The 8,253-nt window shown below is 39.9% G+C and overlaps 1 pseudogene; it reads right to left on the minus strand.

The window, feature by feature from the left end:
• Positions 1-7,314: 7,314 nt before the first annotated feature.
• On the minus strand, positions 7,315-7,864 carry LOC140498179 (ADP-ribosylation factor-like protein 5B pseudogene; annotated as a pseudogene).
• Positions 7,865-8,253: the final 389 nt, after the last annotated feature.

The following is an 8,253-nucleotide window of genomic DNA, read 5'->3' on the forward strand; positions in this document are numbered from 1 at the left end:
CATGCCCGCATGTGTGTGTGTGTGTGTATGTAATCCCACCAACTACCCAGATACTGAAAAGTTTCAAGAGGTACAAATATTGTCTTTCCATTTAGGAATGTAAACAGTTCAACTTTAGTAAAGTCCCTTATGACTTCTCTTTGCTGTTTACCTTTTCATGCTTCTCTTCATTCTTGTGTTTGAAAGTCAAATTTTCTTTTCAGCTCTGGTCTTTTCATCAAGAATGCTTGAAAGTCCTTGATGTCATTGAAAGACCATTTTTTCCCCTGAAGTATTATAATCAGTTTTGCTGGGTAGGTGATTCTTGGTTTTAGTCCTAGTTCCTTTGACTTCTGGAATATCATATTCCATGCCCTTCGATCCCTTCATGTAGAAGCTGCTAGATCTTGTGTTATCCTGATTGTATTTCCACAATACTGGAATTGTTTCTTTCTAGCTGCTTGCAATATTTTCTCCTTGACCAGGGAACTCTGGAATTTGGCCACAATGTTCCTAGGAGTTTCTCTTTTTGGATCTCTTTCAGGAGGGGATCAGTGGATTCCTTGAATACTTCTTTTGCCCTCTGGTTCTAGAATATCAGGGCAGTCTTCCTTGATAATTTCATGAAAGATGATGTCTAGGCTCTTTTTTTGATCATGGCTTTCAGGCAGTCCCATAATTTTTAAATTGTCTCTCCTGCATCTATTTTCCAGGTCAGTTGTTTTTCCAATGAGATATTTCACATTATCTTCCATTTTTTCATTCTTTTGGTTTTGTTTTGTGATTTCTTGGTTTCTCATAAAGTCATTAGCCTCCATCTGTTCCATTCTAATTTTGAAAGAACTGTTTTCTTCAGTGAGCTTTTGAACCTCCTTTTCCATTTGGCTAGTTCTGCTTTTTAAAGCATTCTTCTCCTCATTGGCTTTTTGAACCTCTTTTGCCAGTTGAGTTAGCCTATTTTTCAAGGTGTTATTTTCTTCAGCATTTTTTTGGGTCTCCTTTAGCAAGGTGTTGACCTGCTTTTTATGCTTTTCTTGCATCTCTCTCATTTCTCTTCCTAGTTTTTCCTCCACCTCTCTAACTTGATTTTCAAAATCTTTTTTGAGCTCTTCCATGGCTTGAGCCCATGGAATATTTATTCTGGATGTTTGGGATACAGAAGCCTTGACTTCTGTGTCTTTCCCTGATGGTAAGCCTTGTTCTTCCTCATCCAAAAGGCAGGGAGAAGATACCTGTTCATCAAGAAAGTAGCCTTCTATGGTCTTATTTTTTTCCCCTTTTCTGGACATTTTCCCAGCAAGTGACTTGACTTCTGAGTGTCCTGTCCATCCCCACCTCGCCTCCAGATCTGCCCAGCCAGTGCTTGGGGTCTGAGATTCAAATGCTGCTCCCCAGCCTCAGGGCTTTTGGTGGGGGCAGGGCTGCTATTCAGTGTGAGATTAAGTTCAGGTGCTCAGGTGGGGGCAGGGCCACCACACAGGCTCAGTTTCCTTGGGGGTTTATGTGGAGACCTTCAACAATGGATCCAGGCTCCTGCCTGCTTTGGGAGCCCCTGTCTGTTGCTGCCTCTACTGTTGCCTCCTGAGGGGGCCTGAGTTATGGGGACCCCTGCTCCCCTCTCGGTGAGCTGAAAAGACCCTCTCACTGACCTCTGGTGCCTGTGAGTGGAGGGACCTGCTTGGCAGCTGGAGATTCTGTCCCTGAAGCCTGCTTGGATCTGCTCCTCTTGGTGCTGTGCAGCCAAGGCAGGGCTGGGCTCCACTCTGCTCCAGGGCCACGATGGATCTTTCAGGTCAGTTTTTCAGGTCTCTCTGGAACAGAAATCTCCTCCACTCCATTGTTCTGTGGCTTCTGCTGCTCCAGAATTTGTTGGGAGTTCTTCTTTACAGGTATTTTATGGGCTGTGGGTTTGGAGCTAGCATATGTGTATCTTTCTACTCCACCATCTTGGCTCCTTCCCTGGTGCTGCCTATTCTTAAAGGCAAGCAGGGTATTTTTGTGTGCCCTCTGTGTAATAGGATGTCTTGAAATATTTGATTGAGACCTACCATTGAATTCCCTCTGTATTTTGGAGATCCTTGGAGAAATTTTGGATATTCTATGGTGCTGCAGGGACCAAGAGAGATTTTACAAAATTGAGTGCAGTTTGTGAGAGTGAGATCAGAGTTGGGGGACAGGGTTGAGGTGCAGAGGCAGCTAATTGAAAGAGGGAGACGATACTAGAAATCACAGACCTTCAAGGTTACCCATAGGAACCTAAAGGAAAAGTAAACAGCTACCTTCTAGAGATCCTGCAAGTATGACTAGCTATACTTACTCACTGTGTAAGTGGCCCCAGAAATGTACTACACACTCATTGCTCCTGGTTTTGCCCTCTAGGGTCAAAGAGAATAAGTATAATCTCTCTTCTGTATAACAACCCTTCAGATACTTGAAGACAACTTTCATATCCCTCCCGAGTCTTCTTGTGTCCAGGTTAAACATTCCTACCTCTTTCAACCCATCTTCATGTGTATAGATGAGTGTAGGAGTGGATGGAACTTGGGTTTTAGAGTTGGAAAGACTTTCATTTGAAATACTGCTTCCTCTAAAAACTGACCAGTTATTGGGGTCCTTAAATTGGGGTATGCAGAATTGAGTTCAATAATCCAGATTTGCTTTGACTATGGCAGAATATAGAGGGACTGTCACAGCCTTACTCATGCCTCTCTTGATAAAGACTAGGATTGTCCTGGCTTTTTGCGTTTGTCGTGCTATTAACATACTGACTTTGTAGTTCACTAGGTGCTTCATGAGGCAGCTAGGTAGCATAACGGATGGAGTGCCGTACCTGGAGTCAGGAAGACCTGAGTTCAAATCTAGCCTCACACCCTTACTAGCTGTGTGATCCTTGGCAGCTACTTAACACTTGTTGACCTTAGTTTCCTCATCTTTAAAATGGATAAGAGCACCTCCCTCCCAGGGTTGTTGTGAGGATCAAATGAGATAATAACTGTAAAGCATTTAGCCCAGCACCTCACCTTTCACTAAACCCCTCAGATCTTTTCCAGACAAACTGTTGCCTAACCTTACCTTCTTTATCCTTTGCTTATGAAGTTGATTTTTTGAACCCACATGTAAGACTTTATATTTATTCTTATTTCTTGTTGGATAATTTTCCTCATTAATAAGGAGCAGAGAACTGTAATGTGGTTTGTCTACTGTAGAAATGATGTAATGCACTCTCCCAAATTCAGATGGAATTGGTCCCATAGCTTCTTGTTTAAAGAACCATGGCTTTTCCAATTGAGTTAACTATTGGTCTCCTTCTCGGTCTTTGTGTACATTCCAGACTAAAATAGCAATGCTGGTTTTAACTCAAAATCACCTCTTCTAGAGAGCAAGGATACTTGAGTGCTAGTCAGGTCAACTCATGTAGACAAGTTGCACCAATTAGACAGCTGGAGTCCTAGAGGAATAAGAGCACTGGGAAGCAACAGGTTATTACAGGGTCATTTAAAAATCCCTAGCATAGCAATTAACCATCTTCTTTCCTAAGTTTAGATTCTATAAAAAAAAAAGCATTGTAGACTCATTCTCATAACACCCATACCAGAAACCATGGCTGTATCTACTACTTCACAAAATGACATTGTAAGGAAAAATATGGTCATCACAGGTAACAAATTGTACATACAACATTATAACCATTTCATATAATGGTATGTACACTTAGCAAACACTTTCTTAAGGAATACATTTCTGATCACTAAGGTGGGAAGTGACAGGTGACACTACATAACATGTAGGTGATGGTTACTCTAATGGTATAATCTGTTGGTCAGTCTTGTCAGATATGACCAACTCTTTGTGACTTCATTGGGAGTTTTCTTAGCAGAGATGTTGGAGTGCTTTGCCATTTCCTTCTCCAGCTCATTTTAGCAGATGAGGAAATGAAGCAAATAGAGTTAAGTGATTTACCTGGAGTCACCCCACTAATCTGAGGCCAGATTTGAACCCAAGAAGACAAGTTTTCCTGATTCCAGGCCTGGCATTCTATCCAATTCTTTGCTACCACACAAAGAGCATCTATAAATATTTTTGCAATCCTATATTTTTGTACTTTTTGTCTTTCTTTGAAGTATAGATCACTGGGTCACAAGGTACATATAGTTTACTAACCTTTAGGGGATAGTTCCAAATTGCTCTCCAAAATAGTTGTACTAGTTCACAGGGGGCAGCTAGGTGGTGCAGTGGATAAAGCACCAGTGCAAGAGTCAGGGGGACCTGAGTTCAAATCTCACCTCAGACACTTGACACTCACTAACTGTGTGACCTTGGGCAAGTCACTTAACCCCAATTGCCTCATCCTGGGTCATCTCCAGTCATCCTGATGAACATCTGGTTACTGGATTCAGATGGCTCTGGAGGAGAAGTGAGGCTGGTGACCTGCACAGCCTTCCCTCACTCAAAACAAAGTTAAGTGCAAGTCATGTCATCACTTCTCTGATGGCGTGGTCTTCTTCGGCAACGAAGGACGAACACACACACACACACATACACACACACACTAGTTCACAACTCCACTAGTAGTACATTAGTGTATTTATTTTCTCGTATTCCTTCCAGCATTTGTCATTTTCCTTTTCTGTCATCTTAGCCAATCTAGTGTGTGTGTGTGTGTGTGTGTGTGTGTGTGTGCGCAGGGGTACTTCAACATTGCTTTAATTTGTATCTGTCTAATTAGTAGTGATTCATAACATTTTATATGGCTATTGATAGCTTTGATTTCTTCCTCTAAAAACTAGTCACATCCTTTGACCATTTATCATTTGGGGGATGGTTTTAATTCTTATAAATTTGACTCAATTCCCTACATATTTTAGAAGTAAGACCTTTATCAGAAAAACTTACTGCAAAGATTTTTTTCCAGTTTCCTGCTTTTTTTTTCAATTTTAGCTGCACTAATTTTGTTAGCAGAAAACCTTTTTAGATTTTATGTATAAAAATTGTCCCTTTTACTTCCTATGAAGCTCCCTATCTCTTGTTTGGCCATGAATTATTCCCCTAACCACAGATCTGATGGGCAATTTCTTCCACACTCCAATAATTTACTTATGGTTGTAACCCATTTTATTATAAACTCCTGAGGGCAGGAACTATCTTTTGTCACTTTTTATAATCCCAAATGACTAGTACACTGCCTGACACATAGTAGGTTCTCAATAAATGTTTATTGAATAATCAATTTTGCCATTGTTATTTTCTAAGTTGACCATGGTGGAGGGTCTTAGCTGATGAGATGAGGACCTTGAATGGACTCTGTTAATGTGAAAATCATTTATCCTATTAGAAAGTGAAACCATTCATCTGATTTCTAGATGAGTAAACACCACTGTATGCAGTAGAATTTTTTTTAGAATTTTCTACATTTGCACTTTTAAACACTTCTCATTACCTTTTAATTGAGCTTTGAGTTTATACCGTGGGTATAAACTATTTCTGATTTCTTGCTAAATTCTTTTCTTTTGTTATTATTGACTTTCTAACTCAGGTTGAGTCTTGCAAATCACAGAATTGCATTTTTCTTTTTAAAAACATTCAGTCCTGATCCAAAATGAATGATGCAAAGTGAAGTGAGCAGGAACAAGAGAGCACTGTACACAGTAACAGCGCTATTGTAGGCATGATCAGGTGACAAAGATTTAGCTATGCTGATCAAGACAATGATCCAAGTCAATTTCAAAGGACCCATGATGAAACATGCTATATACCTCTGGAGGAAGAATTGATGAACTCTGAGTGCAGAATGAAGCATACTTAAAAAAATTAAAGTGGTATTCTTTAATAATAAAAGTATGCAATTTGGTGTTTCTAGTTGAGCAAAAAATAACTTGAAAAAAGTAACACTGAAATTCTATATTCCTCCTCTTCAACTTAGTGTTTGGTATCATTTTCAAAATATGTACCTACTTCTTGAAAACTTTTCCTTTTTATCATTCTTTAATAAAGCAATCAACTGATGGGGTGTTACTTTTTTCCTTCTTTTAAAACATTATATGATCAATAAGTGTTATCATATTAACTGTGAATCTAAAAACAATCTGATGAACACTTGCCTTAATTTCAGCAGCTGCCTGGAGTTTGGATAGTAGAAATTAAGGCTTGAGAATATGAAGGTCACCTACCGACATGGCAATTGTTTCAAACCTATTTTAATAAAAATGTCAAAACAGGTTTTTTAAAAGCCACATACTTTCCATGTAATGTGTGGCTCGTGGTAGACATATTATTGTAAGACATACATACTTTCTATATGATCAATTATGAAATGGCCTATTTATTCATTTAGGCTTTAATATTGCTCAGATTACATGACATAGAACTGTGTCATTGTTCTTAATACAAAGAACACTTAAAAATGTTGCTGTTTATATGGCTGTCTCTGATAGTCAAAGATTTTTTAAGTGATCTGTTTTAATTTAGTGCTGGTATGCTTTCATGACTTCCTATATAAATCTGTACTAATTAATGTGGCATTTATACATAAAATGTCAGAAAGAGCTGCCAAACTTTATATCAAACCTTCACTCTCAAATAGTATTTCATCCTGATTCAGTTTTTTGGCCAACTGTAAGATCACATATATACCCTTTCCCCAAGTCATACAGATAGAAAATAAATCATTATTCTATAGGCCAAGAACAAGGAACATGAAACCTTAAAAAGCCATACTAAGAATTTAACAAATTCTTCTAAGACATACATTGTGAGGTGAGGACATTTACCCATTGGTGGGTAAAACTGTCATAACTCTTAGGATTCCAGATATGACTCACACACATTTTTCATTGGGTTAAAATTCTGTGTACAAAGGATGGATAATATAGAAAAGGAGATAATCTTTAGATCCTCCTCCCCCCTCCCCAAATCTGCAAACATTAATCTGTGATTTCTAGTGCTCTTCGAGATCAACATTTGTCTAAAAATTAATAAGTGAAAAGAACTGGACATGTTAGGTTCAGATAAATAGCATATTTTCCATATTACCGAAAGTACAAAACACTATGACAAACGTTTCTGGCAAGGCCATCCTTTGAACGCATTAGGATAAGTGATGAGGAGAACTTTGTTGCTGAAACACAGACACATTACTGGTTCATCCAACTGAGGATTAGTGCATCTTTAAAACGTTGAGAAAAATTTTATGTTCCAGTTTGGCTGCACTTGATTCAAGTGTTACTCATAGAAGTTTGTGTTGTTATAAATGAAACATGCCACTGCCTAAGCAGCTGAAAGTACCAGGAAATATATTCATGTCCACAGAATAAATAGTAATCCTTCTTTAACTAAAGGTTAACTCACACCAATTCGGGAAATCATCCATTCTAGACCTTGCCATAATCCTTCTCCTGTGAAAGCACGGCAAGATTGAATACGCCATGGATGATCCTTAATAGAACTAAGGGGGAGATATTTAGATATTTCAGCTGCCTTCACACACCCCTTCATATCTTGCTTATTTGCAAGGGTGAGAACAGCAGCCTTCCCGTAAATCCTCAGGAGCCAGCATGCCATACAACTCTTCTCTAGTAATAATTGCCAGTCGTTCTGTCAATGCTATCAAGGACTAGAATGGTGAAGTCTGCGTTAGAGTAGTAAGTGTTAGTTTAGAGTAGAAAGATGACCGCAGTGACTCTTGACCACCAATATCTCATATAAGAAAATGAATGTTCTTCACAACTCTTTCAACATTGCTTCCTATGGCTGGAGAGGTATGGACCACTTCATTCATTAAGAAGTGATAGAGAATGGTGGTTTTCCCTGGATTATCCAATTCCACGATTATTACTTGGTGTTCTTGGTTATAGAAGCGGCTCTACAGCTTGGCCAAGAGCAGCTCCATCCCGGGAGCCCGGCCCATCGCGGGGCCTTCCGCAGGTGCCGCGGCGCCAGAGGACGTGGAGCAGCCAGAGGACGAGGAGCCGCTGGGGCTCCCACTCCCGGGAGCGACGCTGGCCGGGGTCGGGCAAAGGCTCGTGGAGGGCGGCGGCCAGGACTCCTCTCACCGACCCCCAGGGAGGCTCCCGAGGCCGCTCACCTGCGCTGTCAACGGAGAGCTGGCGATGTGCGTGCCAAGAACACTTTTTAAAACTTTATTTTTCTTGTGTGTGTGTGTGTGTGTGTTTGTGTGTGTGTGTGTGTGTGTGTGTGTGTATTTTCTTTTGTAACATGGCTAATATGGAAATACGTTTTGCATAACATCACACGTATAATTAATATCATATTACTTGC

The sequence above is a fragment of the Notamacropus eugenii genome, chromosome 4, assembly GCF_028372415.1.
Source record: "Notamacropus eugenii isolate mMacEug1 chromosome 4, mMacEug1.pri_v2, whole genome shotgun sequence".
Lineage (NCBI taxonomy): Eukaryota > Metazoa > Chordata > Mammalia > Diprotodontia > Macropodidae > Notamacropus > Notamacropus eugenii.